The sequence below is a fragment of the Spermophilus citellus genome (assembly GCF_964194105.1).
Source record: "Spermophilus citellus genome assembly, chromosome: 2".
Classification (NCBI taxonomy): Eukaryota; Metazoa; Chordata; class Mammalia; order Rodentia; family Sciuridae; genus Spermophilus; species Spermophilus citellus.
This window is the reverse complement of record NC_138183.1, coordinates 236,185,056-236,201,445: the sequence shown is the minus strand read 5'-3', so window position 1 is coordinate 236,201,445 and position 16,390 is coordinate 236,185,056. Positions and strand designations below refer to the sequence as shown.

Here is a 16,390-nt window from a genome sequence, read left to right as displayed (position 1 = left end):
TGAGAGGGCAGGGTCGCAGGTCAGTGGGGCAGGAGCCGGGGCTGCAAGATGGCAAGAGACTTGCCCAAGGTCACGCAGACCAGTCCTGATGAAGTCTGCCCCGGAGGCTGGGGCGCCGCTCAGAACAAGAGAAGGGGAACCCCTCTCCTTCCGTGGTCATGTTCAGGCCCTGGGTGTGTCCCGGCCGTGTCCTCAGCCTGGTCCTCTTGTGGAATGATCACTGGGATCAGCCGGTGGTGGGTTTGAGCCTCAGCTCATGGGCCAGCCCCACCGTGGGGGCAAGGTGCTGTGGATTTGCAAAGCCCAGGAGCAGGTCTCCCTTGGAGGAGCAATGGTCACACACAGGTCGTCAAAGGCAGTGGATCCTGGTAATTAGCAACCCAGGCTCTGCTCTGGAGAGGAGCAGCCCGAGTTCCCCATCCACCTACAGAGCGACTGTGCGCCCTGGGCAGGTGTCAGAGATGGAATGTTTGAACCCCACCCCACTCCACCACCCATTCCTCTGTTGAAACCCTAAGCCCCACTGTGACTGTATTTGGAATAGCACTGTGGGGAGGTGACAAGATGAAGTGAGGTCTTGAGGGTCAGGTGTCATAGAGGAAGGGGTCCAGAGCTGTCTCCATGGTGTGACACATAGCCTAAGCCGGCCCTCTGCTGGGTGGAGAGCATCACCTGGAGCTGGGTGGCCTAGCCTTGACTTTGGACTTCCCAGCTCCAGAACTGTGAGAAATCAGTGTGTCATTTAAGCCCCTCATCTGTGATATTCTGCTGTGGCAGCCTGAGCTGACGGACACAGCAAGATGTCTAAACTCTCTGTGCTCCCATCTGGAAAATGTGGCTAATAATAGATTCCATCACAGAAGCTCTGTATGACAGGGACAGAGTTTGGGGGGCGGGCACAGTCCTTACGTCCCGCACAGAAAGGCAATAAGGAGGATGGAGAGGAGCAGCTTCACGAAGGGTTGGCTTGGAATCCTCTCCACTGGACTGTCGGTCCACCGCCTGCAAACTCGGGCACTTTATTAGAACCGCGTCTCAGGACTAATTTGCATGGGGGTCCCCTGCCCTGACCCCGGTGCCTCCACCAGGACTACCTGCACGCCATGCTCCATCCCGCCACAAGGCCTGTGACCTGGCTGGGTCCCCACCTGTCCTTCAGCCCTCCCCTCATGATACCCTCTACTGGCCCCAAGTCACACTTGATGGCACTTGTCACATTTACAAAGGTCCTCCACTAGCACATCATGTTTCCTATAATAGGCGGAGCTCCCCGAGGACAGAGGCTCTTCGCTGACCACTGGCTTCTCAGCACCTGCTACAGGGCCTGGAGCCTGGGAGGCTGGGAAAGGGGAGAAGGTGCTAGGGCCCCGACAGCAAGGAGCACTCACTCTCGGGACCACACACTTGCAGGACCCACCCGTGACAATGAAGGCCTCCCTAAATAAATGTGCAGCCAAGTGCCTTAACCAGCACAGAGCCCTTTTCTCAATCAATATTTGCCAAATGAATAAACGACCTGATAATCTAAGTCAGAAGACTGTCCCTATCTAATGTGTCCCATGGGTACAGTAGAGAATCTCAACTCCATAGAGACCTTGGAAGGAGAGAAGGTGGGTGGTTATGGTTTTGGTGCTGGGGATTGAACCAGGTCTTAACCACCTCACCATCCCAGTTGGTTTTGTCTTTTCCCTTTCCAGGAGAGGTTCTAGCTCATTGTCCCAGTCTAGCCTTGAACTTTTGATCCTCCTGCCTCAGCCTCCCAAGTCACTGGGATTACAGATGGACAAACTCGTGCCACCAAAAGCAGCTGGGTCAGGGCTTTGAATCCTCCTCCCCCTGCACTCCCTCCTGGTGATCTCCACCTGGCGAGGCGGGCCCTGGGGCGAGGTGTGCTGGAGGCACAGTGGGCTGGGGAGGCCGGGGCTTGATTCTGATAACCTGGTGTGCTGGGTGGGGGTGGGACACACCCTGGGTGGAGTCCTCAGTGGTGAATGGAAGGACTCATACCTGCCAGGTTTCCCCAGGAAGGACAAAGGAGACGGAAGCCAGGGCAGGGTTTATGGGGAATATTAATGTCACAGTGGCTGCCCAGAGGAAAGGGTGTAGGGGAAGGGACAGGAGAGGAGAGAGGGCAGAAGGACTGGAGTGGCGAAGGAGGAAATGGGCAGTAGTAAGAGAATAAAGGATGGAGAGGAAGAGAGGAGAGAAAAGACGGAGGAAAGAAAATAGGGAGAGAAAGTGGGGCAGGGGACTGAGGGAAACAGGCATACAAATGTGAGTCTGCAACGGTCCCCAGGACACAGTCCCCTTGATGAAAGCATTGGTCTGTCTCCAAGCAGAGACCCCCGGGTCTTCCTCCTCTTCCACAACCCGGCCCTCACCCGCCCTCTTTCCTGTAATGAGGTGAGGACCAAGCCCTGCTTCTGTGACCGATGGATGTGCAGCCTTTTGTAACACAAGCACGGGCAGGTGGAGTGTCCCCTATCCAGAGTGCTTCAGAACAGAAGGCTTCAGATTGGGGACTTCTCCAGATTTTGGAATAGTTGCGTAGCCTTTACCGGTCGAGCATCCCAAATGTAAAATCCAAAATGCTCCAAAATTTGAAAGTTCTGACCTCGGTGTCAGTGCTCAAAAAGGTTCAGAATTTGAAGCATTTGGGATTTTGGGATTAGGGATGCTTGGGCTGTACTAACTATGATGGTTAAGAAACAGCTGGAGAGCAGGAGGGGAGGGAAGGGGAAGACCAGAGGGAATGAGATTGATCAAATTATGTTACTCCCAGCAGCTTGGGAGGCTGAGGCAGGAGGATCACGGGTTCAAAGCCAGCCTCAGCAATGGCAAGGCACTAAGCAACTCAGTGAGACCCTGTCTCTAAATAAAAGACAAAATAGGGCTAGGGATGTGGCTCAGGGGTCAAGTGTCCCCGAGTTCAATCCCCAGTACCAAAAAAAAAAAAAAAAAAAAACGTTACAACGCAAAATGAATCCCACTATTATGTATGATTATAAGCACCAACAAATTTAAAAAAAAAAACAAAAAAAAAAAAAAAACAGAAACAACCATAGGGTGTCAGAGTCCTCACAGAGAAAGAATGGAACCAATTATACAAAGAATCCATTACAAGACTGAACTTTCCAGTCAGTTCTGGGCCTCCTGACAGCCAAGGCAAAAAGAGAAATATGATGAGTTAAAGCACTCTCATTATTCAACACTGATTTATTGACTGTATGCACCATTAAGTTCTCTCCATTCTTGGAAGAATCCAGCCACCTGGAGTACAAGGACCAATCCTCACTTTTGTGACAGGTGTGCTGGACCCTGAAGTACACCACCAGCTCAGATACCTCTACCTGGAAACAGAGATAGACCTTCTGTGTCTGCATTGAAGGCTGCAGAGCCAGGGAAGGGGAGGTTGAGATGGGGTGTCAAATGCACTTCCACTGGGGTGACAGTCACCCATGCGACCTGGCCAGGGGAAGCACCGCAGCCTTTTCTGCAGACAGCTCTGGCCCCTCTTGCCCAGCAAGAGCCCGGGGAGGGGCGGTCGGCCTCCTGCAGGAGCCGGGCTGCTGGCAGTGCTCCCTCCCAGCTGGCTCCGCGGAGTCTGCACAGGCAGAGATTAAGCCTGCTGCAAACCCAGCCAGGAGACGCAAGCCCAGGAGGAGGGGCAGAGGGGCCGGCCGCTGTTCACCCTCGGCAGGGCGCCAGGACCCTGGGGTGCCCAGCAGCCATGCCCCCCGGGGCCCTCAGGTCTCTGTCCACTGGTTTCCCTGGAGCTTAGCACCATGAGAACCTGGAGCCTCCGCCCCGGTACCCACACAGCATCCATTATCATCCATTCTAATGCCAAAGCGACTTAAAGATGGGGGTTGGCCCACGTCCCACACAGAACCGGGCTGGGTACTTGACCCTGGGTCTCAGTCCTGCTTGTGACATAAATAAACCACCTTCAAAAGTTCCTGCCTGGCATTAAGCCTTAGTTTCCCCTTCCTGAAAAAATAAAGACTCAACTAACAGTCCTTAACGGTAACCACGGCTCAGGGGACGGGCAGAGCTTGGAACTGTGAAAGGGGGCAGTTGGGTTCATAGACTCGGCCAACACTGCCTTGGAGAGAATGAAGTACGTGCCTCATCTGTGAGGCAGATTTGCAATGCATGTAGACGCCTCTGTGATTTGCAAAAGATAAATTTATCCAAAGACGCTACTGAATTCGTGGAACCCCATGTCTCTTATTTTTATTTAGCTGACACTCTTTTCCCACGTGTAGGGTTGTGTACACAGCATCATGCCTGGCCTATAAGAAGCACTCTAGAGATACTCGTTATCATTATCATTCACTTTATTCGTATTTTAAAGTATAATAGATATTAGGTGTGGTCAGTGAAAATTCGTTGATTTGAAAAGATAGGACCCAGCCAGGGGTAAAGAACTTGCCAAGCCTCGAAGAGACTCGGTGTTCCATCCTCAGCATCATATTAAAAAAGAAAAGAAAGAGGTGTGTGTGTGGGGGGGTCTTACCAAGCACTTATGACCCCAATAGATAACACTTTTTATCAGCAGGGCATAGCGGTGCTCACCATTAATCCCAGCAGCTCAGAGGCCAAGGCAGGAGGAGCGCAAGTCCAAAGCCTCCTTTGCTGAGGGAGGCCCTAAGTCACTTAGTGAGACCCCGTCCCAAAATAAAAGGGGCTGGGATGTGGCTCGGTGTTTAAATGTTCCTCGGTTCAATCCCTGGTACCAAACAAACAAACAAAACCCCAAAAGAGTTTTTAAGATTGTATACAACCCCACCCCAAAGAAACAAACAACGAAAAATACAAACCAGCATCGCAAAGAGCGTCAAGCGTCAGTATGTTTTATAGAAAACCAGGAAACCCTACTAAGACTCAGATAAATGAAATTAAATAAGCATCCTGCCTTCTCTACTGAATTGGCAAAATCTTAAACCTCAATGGTCCAGAGTTGGCAAGAGCGTGGAGAAGCCCCCTCCATCAGACCCTCCCTTGCGTCCGGAATCCCCCCGCACCCTCGCCGGAGGGCCAAGGGCAACTACTACCCAAGGCCCAGCCCTTTGCAGGAGCAATCGCACATCCGGGGATTCACCCCGCGGATGCCAGGAGGCGACCTGCACAGCCGTCCTCCCCAGGTGATCGGCAGCAAAAAGTGGAAACAATTCAAACCTCCCAAGTGGGAGAGAGGTCAACATGTTGATACGATGAAATATCAGGCAGCCATCCACAAAGCTGCAGATTATTAAATGCCGGGCGTATTATTGAATGAAAATGGAAGTCACGGCTAAGTGAAAGAAACTGATCTGAGAAGGCTACATACTGTCCCATTGCAACTGTGTGACACCCGCGGGAAAGGAAACCAGGGAGACAACAGAAAGACCAGCCGGGCAAGAGGGACAAAGAGGCAGGACAGAGGGTTTGGAGGAGAGTGAAAGTGCTCTGTGAGATGCTGGGTGATAAACACGTGTCACCACGCATGTGCCAAAGCCTTAGACCTTCCATACTAATGAGGAGACCTCAGACAGACTTTGGTTGTAACAATGTGTCACTAAAGGTTGGCCAAGTGTAACAAGTAGTGCCTCACTGGTGGGCGGGTGTAGTGAGCCGTTTCTGCGGACTGCGGTCGCCATTACAAGATGGCGCTGGCTCGACTGTGGTTTGTGACAAACAACTCCTTAATTGGGAGAGTTGGTGCGTGGTTTTCTAACACCCTATGAGAAAGCTCCACGTGGCAGCTTCGCATTGGGGCTTGAGATGCTTTATTAAGGCTGGTAGGAGCATTCGGAGAGAAGAGGAAGATGAAGAGAAGAAGATGAAGAAGAGGAAGATGAAGAAGAGAGTAGAGTGGAAGAGATCTCGAGAACCTGAATAAACAACTGGAAGAAGATTCCCGGTGTTGCGTCTTCCTTGCGGGCAAGGGGGTCGCGACAAATGGTGCCGAAACCCGGGAAAATCAGAACTTTCAGTCGTCAGGAGTGGTGCACCCCTCGTCCCTGAGTGGACCCCTCGTCCGTGAGTGGACCCCTCGTCCGTGAGTGGACCCCTCGTCCCTGAGTGGACCCCTCGTCCCTGAGCGGACCCCTCGTCCGTGAGCGGACCCCTCGTCCCTGAGCGGACCCCTCGTCCCTGAGCGGACCCCTCGTCCGTGAGCGGACCCCTCGTCCCTGAGTGGACCCCTCGTCCCTGAGCGGACCCCTCGTCCCTGAGCGGACCCCTCGTCCCTGAGCGGACCCCTCGTCCCTGAGCGGAGCGGACTCTTCGTCCCCGAGAGCGGGACCCCGTAGGCCTCATATTTTATTGCAGCTGCTATGTGTGCTTTCACTTTTGTTTTCTGTGTTCTTTTTTTGTCGTCTGTGTCTTTCGTTTTCTGTGTTCCTTCTGTTGCTGTGCCATGGGTGCCGCAGCAGCAGATTAATTATGACCCTGGGATCTATGCCCAGGGACGCCCACTGCAGCCGGGAAAAGGGAACAGGAGCCCGCCCCGGCCCGGAAGCCGGAGTGTGCGGGGATGGTCCAGAAACAGAGCAGGCTGCTGCCACAGTAAGAGCTTGGCCAGGCGGGGAAAAATGCAAACAAAATCAGGCAAGGTGCGGTCGGCTAGGAAATCTTGGGGAACTTTTGCCCCGAGGGTGAGCGGCGGACTCCGTGTTGCTTGCATCACCATGGTAACCATGGGCTGCCTGGAGGAAGAGCGACTTCCTGGTCCCACCTCCCACACTCTTGGGGGCTACCGATTGGTTCCTCCACAGTCACTCAGACAGGACTTCTAGTCCCGCCTTCCAGCCACTAACCTGTACTGCTGCGTTTCGGATTTCTACCGGAGCTACTCAGAAACTGTATTTTTAAAAATGCCTACCTGTAAATGCTAACGGAAGATATCTTTTTCAGACAAAATTTGATTCCACAGGTTTCTATGTTAAACTCATAAGATGATAAATTGAAGACCCTGGCGGAGTCTCTGCGCACTTATGGAGTGGATGCCGCCTTCACACTAACTCAGGTGGAAAGCATTTTTAATCAATCTCAAGTTAATCTCACAGGAGTTTCTTGTTTTGGCTTCGGGAACGCTCATTGTATTAGCCTTAAGACCAAGAATTTGATTAACTGGAAGGACCCATTGCGGTCCAGTCAGGTCTCAGGGAGCATTCTCAGTGCTGTATTGAGCTAAGTAGCCTCAGGGGAACAATCAGGCTCAGGAACCCCCGTAAATAGCTCTGCTTTAAACATAACTACCTTGGCTATTATCTCCGAAGTACTAATCCCAGTGCCTCCTTCTTCTAATAGTCTTTATAATGCCACTCATTTTAAGGCCTCTCCTTACTGTACCCCTAATCTTGGTTTCCCCCCAACATTTACGCCTTGTCAGGATCATTCTTGGGAGAAACGTCAAGTTGCTAAAGGTTTCTTCCTTTCCCCCTCTCTTAAGAGGTATGTTTATAACTTTGACAACAGTGCCAACTCCTCTCTTTCCAGGAATTTAAGCCTCTGTATGATCTCCTCCAAGGAGACCCTTCCCCCAGCTCAGCCAGGAATCCCACACCTGAGGCTCTACAATCATTAAGACTGATAGAGAAGGCCCTACAAGAGAATCCCACACCTGAGGCTCTACAATCATTAAGACTGATAGAGAAGGCCCTACAAGACATGCAGGTTACCCAGATAAACTACTCTATGCCCCTATCATTTATAATCCTGCCATCAAAATTAACTCCTACTACAGTGTTTTGACAAATAGGTCCCATCTATTGGGTCCATTTACCTGCTTCTAACTCTCGGGTGATAACTCCCTTTTATGAACTAGTGACAAATTTGATCTGGAAAGCCAAATATTTGGGTGATGCACTGTTTGGAAAGACTTTTGACATTCTCATTCAACCTTATACCCAGGATATGATTTTAAATTTCCAACAAGAACATGATCTTTGGTGTCTCTTCCCTTGTAATTTCAAAGGTCAAATTGATAATCACTCTCCCCGACATAAACTTCTAGAAGACCTTAAAAAATGTCCTATTATTTCTCCTAAAATTATTAAAGGGGAATCTATCCCGGGAGCTCAAACTGTTTATACAGACGGAGCAAAAAGGAGGGTTTGCTGTTGTTTTTGATGGATCTCAAGTAATTCGACACCCTGTTCCTAGACTGTCTGCCCAAATATCAGAAGTTGAGGCTCTAATTATGGCCCTTAAACTATACAATTCCATCCCACTTGATGTGTATACTGATAGTCTCTATGTTGCTAATTTAGCCTCAGTTATTGAGGCAACCCCTTATATTGGCAGACAATTTACTATCATGGAACAATTACAAACGGATCAACTCCTTAGCTCCATGCTAAATTCCATCTAAATGCACAATCCTTACGCTTCTGTACGGGGTGCTCACGTGATCAGACTCTACAAATTGTTTTCTTATGCCCAGTGTGTGCTCCATTCATTCATTCCCCTAGTCTAAGTGTTAATCCTAGAGGCTTACACACCAATGTTGTCTGACAAACTGATGTTACCCACTTCTGGCAAACAATAGAAGGAGAATCAGATATTACTATTCAGTTTACTTCCAATGGAAAACAGCAGCCAGATTGGACTTAAGGATATCTCTGGGGGCTGCGTATTTACACCCCCGGACAGTACAATCCTGGCCTGCTTTTTCGGCTTAAATTGACCACAGAACAGCCTACTGGAAGTTTAATAGGACCCAATCAGGTGCTCGGAGATCAAAAGGCCCCATCTGGACCCAAACAGCCCATAGCCCCAGCAGTAATATCTTCTCCCAGCGGTCAAACAATAACTGTGGGCTATCAAACCTTTGATTGTGCCCCTGGGCCCATACACCCTGGAACTGGAGATCGTCTTTTTGATTTGATCCAAGGAGCCTTTTTCGCTCTCAATGCCACTAGTCCTAACAGGACCCAAGATTGCTGGCTATGCTTGACCTCCAGGCCGCCCTATTATGAAGGGGTAGCAATACTGTCTAAATTATCCTCTAATACCACTGCAGATCCTAAATGTTATTCTCTACCCAGCTATAAGATTTGACAGCCATGGCCAAGTCAATTACTGCTTTGGAAAAGTCCCTCACCTCCCTCTCAGAAGTTGTGTTACAAAATAAGAGGGGACTAGATTTATTGTTCCTAAGGGAAGGAGGACTATGTGTAGCCTTAAAGGAACAGTGTTGTTTTTATGCAGATCATACTGGGGTAATCCGTGAAACTATGGAAAAGGTCACGGAAAGATTGGCTAAAAGACAAAAGGAGTTTGAAGCACAACAAGGATGGTTTGAACAGTGGTTTAAAAAAAAAAAAAAAAAAAACACCCTATGGTTAACTCCTTTGATATCCACTGTAATGGGACCGCTTTTCGGTCTCCTCCTTATAGCTGCTGTAGGCCCCTGCCTAGGTAAGAGAATGACACAATTTATTAAAGACCAAATTAACATTCTGACTTCTAAGCCAATACAGATCCATTATCAACGCCTGCAGACCAAGGATGATCTTGCTGAAGTTTGTCTCCGACCAATTCGAAGATGATTTTTCTACAATGATCCCTGCTTCATGCCTTCCTCCTTTTGCCCCCTTTTTCTTCTTTATTTTTACTCTATGCCTTGTTGAACCGGAACCAATTAAAGACCCAATAATGACTGGCTGAATAGATACCACTGAACGCCTTGGCAACAACAAGCTGATCTTGTAGTACCCAGAGACGGGCAACTTTCACGCTTGCACTGCAACCTAAGACAGGGGAATGGGGCCTCCCCAAAGACGGGTAAGCAGTGTAGGGGCAGTGAACGACCTAAGACAGGGGCTACTTGATTCCCTTTGACGTGCAACAAACAAAAAGGGGGGAACTGCTGGCATGGATTCCCCCCGGCCCCCAGGGCTTGGATCCAGCCCTGATTTTTGTGCATGTCAAAGAGGCCAGCTCACAAGACCTTGAAGGAGCTCACAGGGCCTTGAAAGATTTGTGGTGTCTGTTTTCGTATTCAGCCAATAACGGTCATGTGGGAACGTCCTGACCTGTTTGGGTCTGATAAGGTTCCTGGTTGAAGGCTTAGTATGAGTAACGGCAATTCACCTCAAGTCTGGCTTGCGCAGATTATCGCCTTAAGATCCGTGCCTTTCTTGTAGGGTGTTACCAACTTGTTTGTCGTTGTATTTCTAAACAGCCACAGTTCAGCCTCGGCTATCCCCCTCCGTCCATCACGATACAGGATGCGAGGCAAGGCACTGCACTTGAGTGATCCTTGAAGTGGACCTCAAGGAGAGCATGTCCTATTGCATGCGGGTTAGACGCGTCCACGCCCCGTCCCACGAGAAAAGCGTCGGCTGATATGGTCTCAGATCTGGGGAAGGCGCCTCCTTGGGGCTGAGCCATACTATGCAGCCACTTCTGCACAGTGGGATAGGACCTCTACTCTCGCCTGTATTGTTTTTAGAAAACAAAAGGGGGAACTGTAGTGAGCCGTTTCTGCGGACTGCGGTCGCCATTACAAGATGGCGCTGGCTCGACTGTGGTTTGTGACAAACAACTCCTTAATTGGGAGAGTTGGTGCGTGGTTTTCTAACACCCTATGAGAAAGCTCCACGTGGCAGCTTCGCATTGGGGCTTGAGATGCTTTATTAAGGCTGGTAGGAGCATTCGGAGAGAAGAGGAAGATGAAGAGAAGAAGATGAAGAAGAGGAAGATGAAGAAGAGAGTAGAGTGGAAGAGATCTCGAGAACCTGAATAAACAACTGGAAGAAGATTCCCGGTGTTGCGTCTTCCTTGCGGGCAAGGGGGTCGCGACAGGCGGGAGGCAGGGGAACTCGCTTACTTTGAGTCTAAAAGGACTCTTTAAAAAAAAATGAAGTCTAGCTGGTCCTGGTGGTGCAGGCCAATAATCCCAGGGGCTCAGGAGGCTGAGGCAGGAGGATCACGAGTTCAAAGCCAGCCTCAGCAAAAGCGAGGCACTAAGCAACTCAGTGAGGCCCTGTCTCTAAATTTAAAAATACAAAATAGGGCTGGGGATGGGGCTCAGTGGTTAAGTGTCCCGGATTAGATTCCCGGTACAACGGGGGAAAAAAAAGGATCTATTTTCTAAAAGTGAAAACTATAGAAAGAGAGATGCAAACTAATCCCACTTGAAATCTATACAGAGTGATATGGGTCTGCACGCACATGTCTGGGAGCATAGAGTCGCGGGTGCTTAGCAGTCAGCTTGGGGTGGGGGGTTGTGTGTTTCTGACTTCCTTTTGCTTATGAGGAAAAAGTGTCACCAAAAAATACTGGGTATAGCTCAGTGGCAGAGCACTTGCCTATCATGTGGGGGTCCCTGGGTTCGTCCCTGGCACTGAAGAAAGAACTCTTTAAAGGAGCTCTTCATACTCATTAGGGTTAGAAATTGCTGGAGAAAATAACTGCAAAGGTCCTTCCACCTTTACCCATTTGTCACGAGATGAGACCCAACAACTGGATGGAGGAAGGAGGAATCCAAATTAGAGATGGGGGTGGGGCGGGCGAGTGGCACTCCACACGCACTAGTAAGTGGATCCAGGGGCAGTGAGGCCCCGATATTTCTACCACAAAGCATCTAAGGTGGAACTCAGGGGCACTCGACCACTGAGCCCCATCCCCAGCCCTTTTTTGCATTTTATTTAGAGACAGAGTCTCACTCAGTTGCTCAGCGCCTTGCTTTTGCTGAGGCTGGCCTTGAACTCGCCATCCTCCTGCCTCAGCCTCCTGAGCCGCTGGGACGACAGGTGTGCGCCATCAGGACTGGCTGCATCTCTGTTTTTACTTGTCTTCATCATTCTGTTTGGGGCATGCGTTAGGCGATAGTTTACTGGCCTCCCTGGGCCTCTATCCTCAGAACACACAGGCTCTGTGACTGTAAGGTCAACACAGTGGTTAGCCGCTGTCATCTGAAGTCAAGGCAAAGAAACTGTCATGTCCTGCGAGATCAGGGCACCGTGCAACAGTCACTAAGCTCCTTTAGGTTTAAAATCGGCTTGGCAGGTGGAATACGATGTCGGAATGAGAATGAACAAACGCGACTCCATGTTCCAGTTCACATAAAGTTAAAAAGATGCAACAATCAGGCACACGATGGCATTAGAGGTCAAGTTCAGGGTTATCCTTGGGATTAAACAGAAAGGGGCAGGAAAGAGGGTCCTGGGGTGCTGGCCATGTTCTGTTTCTCCCTCTGGGTGCTGGCCCAGGGTGTGCTGGGTTGGGAGGGTCTCCCGGGCCTTGCTCTCTCCTGTAGGCACTTATACTGTTAGGGAACACACCCGAAAACACACACGTGCAAGCGCCCTGAGGGCCAGGGGCGTCTCCATCCTGCCCCGGACTCTGCAGCTCAAGGACTGGGCCCAGCCAGCAGTGCCTCCTGCCAGGGTCAAGGCAGATGGGGTCCGGGTCTTCCTCCACCGAGCGGTTCCACCGGGCCTCAGCAGGGTGCTGGCCGGGGCAGGGGACAGTCTCCCACGCGGGTCCTCCTGCAGTGCTCTTAACACGCCATCTGTGGACTCCACCGTTGACAAGGCTGATACCAGGGGGCCAGAGGATGCCAGGTAAAGGCCGGTGAGCTGTGAAGCTCTCCTCTCCCGTGGGCCCTGCCGGGGGCCTCTCTGCTCTCAGGACAGCCTGGGGTCCAGAAGCAGCCGGGCCTCCCCCAGTTCAGAGGTCAGAATAAACCACCTCCCTCTCCAGTGGCTGGGTCAGGAATGTGGCCTTCAACCAGTCAGCACAGGGACCCCTCCAAGGGCAGGCAGGAGACCTGCTTTGACCCAGCAGAGGGAGGTGAGGGCTTGTGTGACTTCACTGAGACAGCGCAGGCGGCCACCCCACAGAGGCCTCGGCAGCAGGCACCCTTAAGATGGCCATCAGAGCAGGGGGCTTGGGAGGGGCAAAGAGAGGAATCATATTTGGTCTTCCTGGTCTTGAAACAGGGCTCCCCACGCCCTTGGAGTTACCTAGCGATCGGCCTGCGTTGCCATCAGGAGCCTCTGGGACACACCTGAGTTTATGCTAATACGGTGACTGAGGCTGGGGCTCCAGGTAGCTCCAGGGTGGGACTGGTCACCAGCCCCACCCACTGACCTCTGGGTAGGTGAGGAGGGGCCGAGATGAAGCTCCATAAAATCTCACGAATAGCTTCAGACCCCACTGGATGGTGCTGGATGGGGCGCTGGCCAGCAGCACCCCTCCCGGCCTGTGACCTCTCCCATTTGGCTGCTCCTTTATGTAGTCAAGAAGAGTAGGTAGAGCATCGCCCTCGTTCTGCGGGTCATCCCAGTGGGGAGGGGTGGTGGGAACCCCGATGTGTATCAGCGAGAAGTACTGGTGACCGGGATTTGAGACTAGCATCTGAGGGGGGACGGTCTTGCACCACGGAGCCCTGAAACTGCGGGGTCTGTGCTGACTCTGGTGGGTCCGAGTCAGAGTCAAACTGAATTTGCTGGACACGACTGGGGCCTGAGGATCAGAGAATCAGTGGGTTCTGGGAACATCTCTGAGGCCAGACTCACCCCCAGGGTGCAGCGGCAGATCCCCAGGTTCTAAGGTTGCCCTGCCTCTGCGCCCCCCGAGCCTCTTCCTGAGCCTGGCACAGGCCTGCAGTGACTGCAGCCACAAGCCACAGGCTTCAGTTCCACCAAAGGCCCCCTCCAGCTGGCCCAGCATCAGCCCCGTGGTACCCTGGCCTCTGAGGGGGCAGGCTGGGGTGGCAGCAGCTTCCAGACCAGCCACCCACCACCAAGGCCCCGCCAGAGTGAGGCTCTCTCGCACTCTCTTGAGTGAAACCTGCGAACTCGACGGACAGCAGTTTGGCATGGGGCCTTTCTAACAACTGCTCCTAAGCTTCAATCCTGCCATTTTGCTTGTAGAACTTTCTCCACTCTGTGCAAGCGTGGTCATTGCAACATCGACTGGGATGGCCGGAGGGGAAGCAACCAATGTGTCCGATGTGTCCATCGGGGTGTGGGGGCGGCTGTGTCCAAGCAGGAAGCCCTGGAACAAACCCAAGCCCCTTCCCCACCCTGGCCCCAGCTGCCATGGCCTCTCTCTTGCCAAGGGCGACTGACCCACTCCACTGTCCACTCCTTGCCCCTCTCCCACCAGGGTGAACCTGAACCTGTTATAGCATAAGAGAGATCAGGGCGCCCCCCCACACACACCTGCTCGAAACCCCCAGAGTACATCGTCCACACAGCAAACGTCTAAACTGCAGTGCACGGCCAGCAGGGCCAGCTCCACGGCCTCTGCGCCCTCATCTCTTCCTGCCCCCACCCTGCACCACTCCCCCAAGCCACAGGGGCTGCCCAGCCCCATCTCCAGCAAGAGCCTTGCCCTGCCTGTTCCCTCCACCCAGCACGTCTCTCCAGAACAGGCACGGCCGGCAGCCTCCCACAGCATTCATCTCTGTCATGAGCTGCCTGGGTCCCAGTTAGGATGTCCACTCCGGGGAGGCGACGAGGCCCTTTCACTTCCTTCACTGTTGCACCCTGGCGACCAGAGCAGCAACTGCTGCGAAGCAGACACACAAGAATGGTGGTCGCGTGGACGACGCTAGTGGTGGCAAAAACAAAATCCAAGTCAGGAATGGACGCCTGATTTGAGAGGCAGCAGACCCTGGTGCCGAAGAACATGGATTCTGGAGCTGGGCTGCCTGGTCCAACTTCCAGCTGTGTCATTTACCATCTGTGTGATGCTGGGGGAGTTGCTTGACCTCTCTGTGCCTGGGGGCATTAATAGCACCTACAAGCAAGATCAGGTTATGAGAAATAAAAGAGATATCTGTAATATACTTAGAGCTGTGTCTAGCACAGAGCAAGTTATAGAAAAGAAAATCAACACATCCTGGCTGCATCAAATATGAAAGGACAGGGCAGGGGGTGTGGCGTGGTGGCAGAGTGCTTGGTCTAGCAAGAATGTGCCCCTGGGCTCTGTCCCCAGCACCACAAAAATAAAAGGCATGCACATTTCTAGGGATTCGTACATGCTCCAAGTAGCTCTAGGCAGCGACATTGTCTGCTCATGCCAGGGAAGGAGAGTAGCTTCCCATCAGACACTTCTGACTTAAAAAGTACACTAGTGATGCCCAGGAGTGATTAATGATTGAGGATGGGTGACATACGGGGAAGTTGACTGTCTCTTCTATCTTTTTTACATAATAAAAAACTTATTAGTACTACCAGTTTTAAAAACAAGTCCCAACTGGGCGTGGTGGCTAATCCCAGCGGCTCGGGAGGCTGAGACAGGAGGATTGCAAGTTCAAAGCCAGCCTCAGCATCAGGGAGGCGCTAAGCAACTCAGTGAACAGTGAGACCTTGTCCCTAAATAGGGATGGGGGATGGGGATGTGGCTCAGTGGTCCAGTGCCCCTGAGTTCAATCCCTGTTACCAAAAAAAAAAAAAAAAAAAAAAAAAAAGTCCCAGGCTCCCCCTGCCCCTGACGGTGTCATGCCAGCAGTGTGTGTGTGTGCTATTCCTGTGAGGGGACCCTGATGTCCAAACAAATTCCCTGATGACCACCTGACCCCAGAATCCTAAGCACCAGATTAGCCACAACCAACTCAGAATCGGGAGCAGGGGGTGTGGCCTGTGGAGGGTCAGAGGCTGGCTGCAGGGTTGAGGGCGTCTGGGCTGAGGCTGCCTGGGGAGGCCACATTTGCAGAGGACAAAGCAGGAGGATGGGAGGGTCACAATTGATCCAGTTCTGGACACATGGGTTCGTTGGAGGATCATCCCAACTATCTCCTGGCCACTCCTGGGCTTGCGCAGGCAGGTGCTGGAGCCCAGCATGTCCTCCGGGTGATGCAGCTCCTTACCTAGTATGGCTAAGGAGGAAGGAGAGTCTCAGCCATCTCCAGGCTCCCAGTCACTCCTGGGCTCCCAGGGGACAAGGAGGGCTTGGGGCTGGAGGAAATGTGTGCTCTGACCCCTTGCTTCTCAAAGTGTGGTCCCTGGACCCACAGTGCTGGCACTGCAGGGAGCGTGTGGGAACACAGCATCCTGAGCTGCGCCCAGTGAGTCAGGGATTCACAGCTGGCCTAAATCACAAGCTGCTGGAGGCCACATCCCCAAGGACATCAATACCTGTCAGGCAGGCAGCCCACCACCATCTTCAGTCAAGCCACACACATGCAGGCGTGTGGGGTGGGAGAGAAGGGGACAGCCTGCCATGTGTCCTGAGCAGCAAGCAGCCCTTGCTGGGCAGATCAAACTGTAAGCCCTCTCCATCTTCTGAGCCACTTCTGCTGCTAGTTACCTCGTAACTAAGCAGGCAAGGTGACTGCAGTGTGACCATCACAACTGCAAGTTCCTGGAGAAGTGGTGTCGGTCTGTTCACTGCTTGCTACAAAAGGTGTGGAGCCCTTCGCCCTGAGTTCTCCCGGGGCCTC

General features: G+C 52.1%; 1 protein-coding gene across 3 annotated transcripts in view; it reads right to left on the bottom strand.

Annotated features, from left to right (window-relative positions):
• Positions 1 to 16,390, bottom strand: part of PRDM11 (PR/SET domain 11) — a 75,690-nt gene that overhangs the window by 40,575 nt on the left and 18,725 nt on the right. The window lies entirely within an intron of this gene.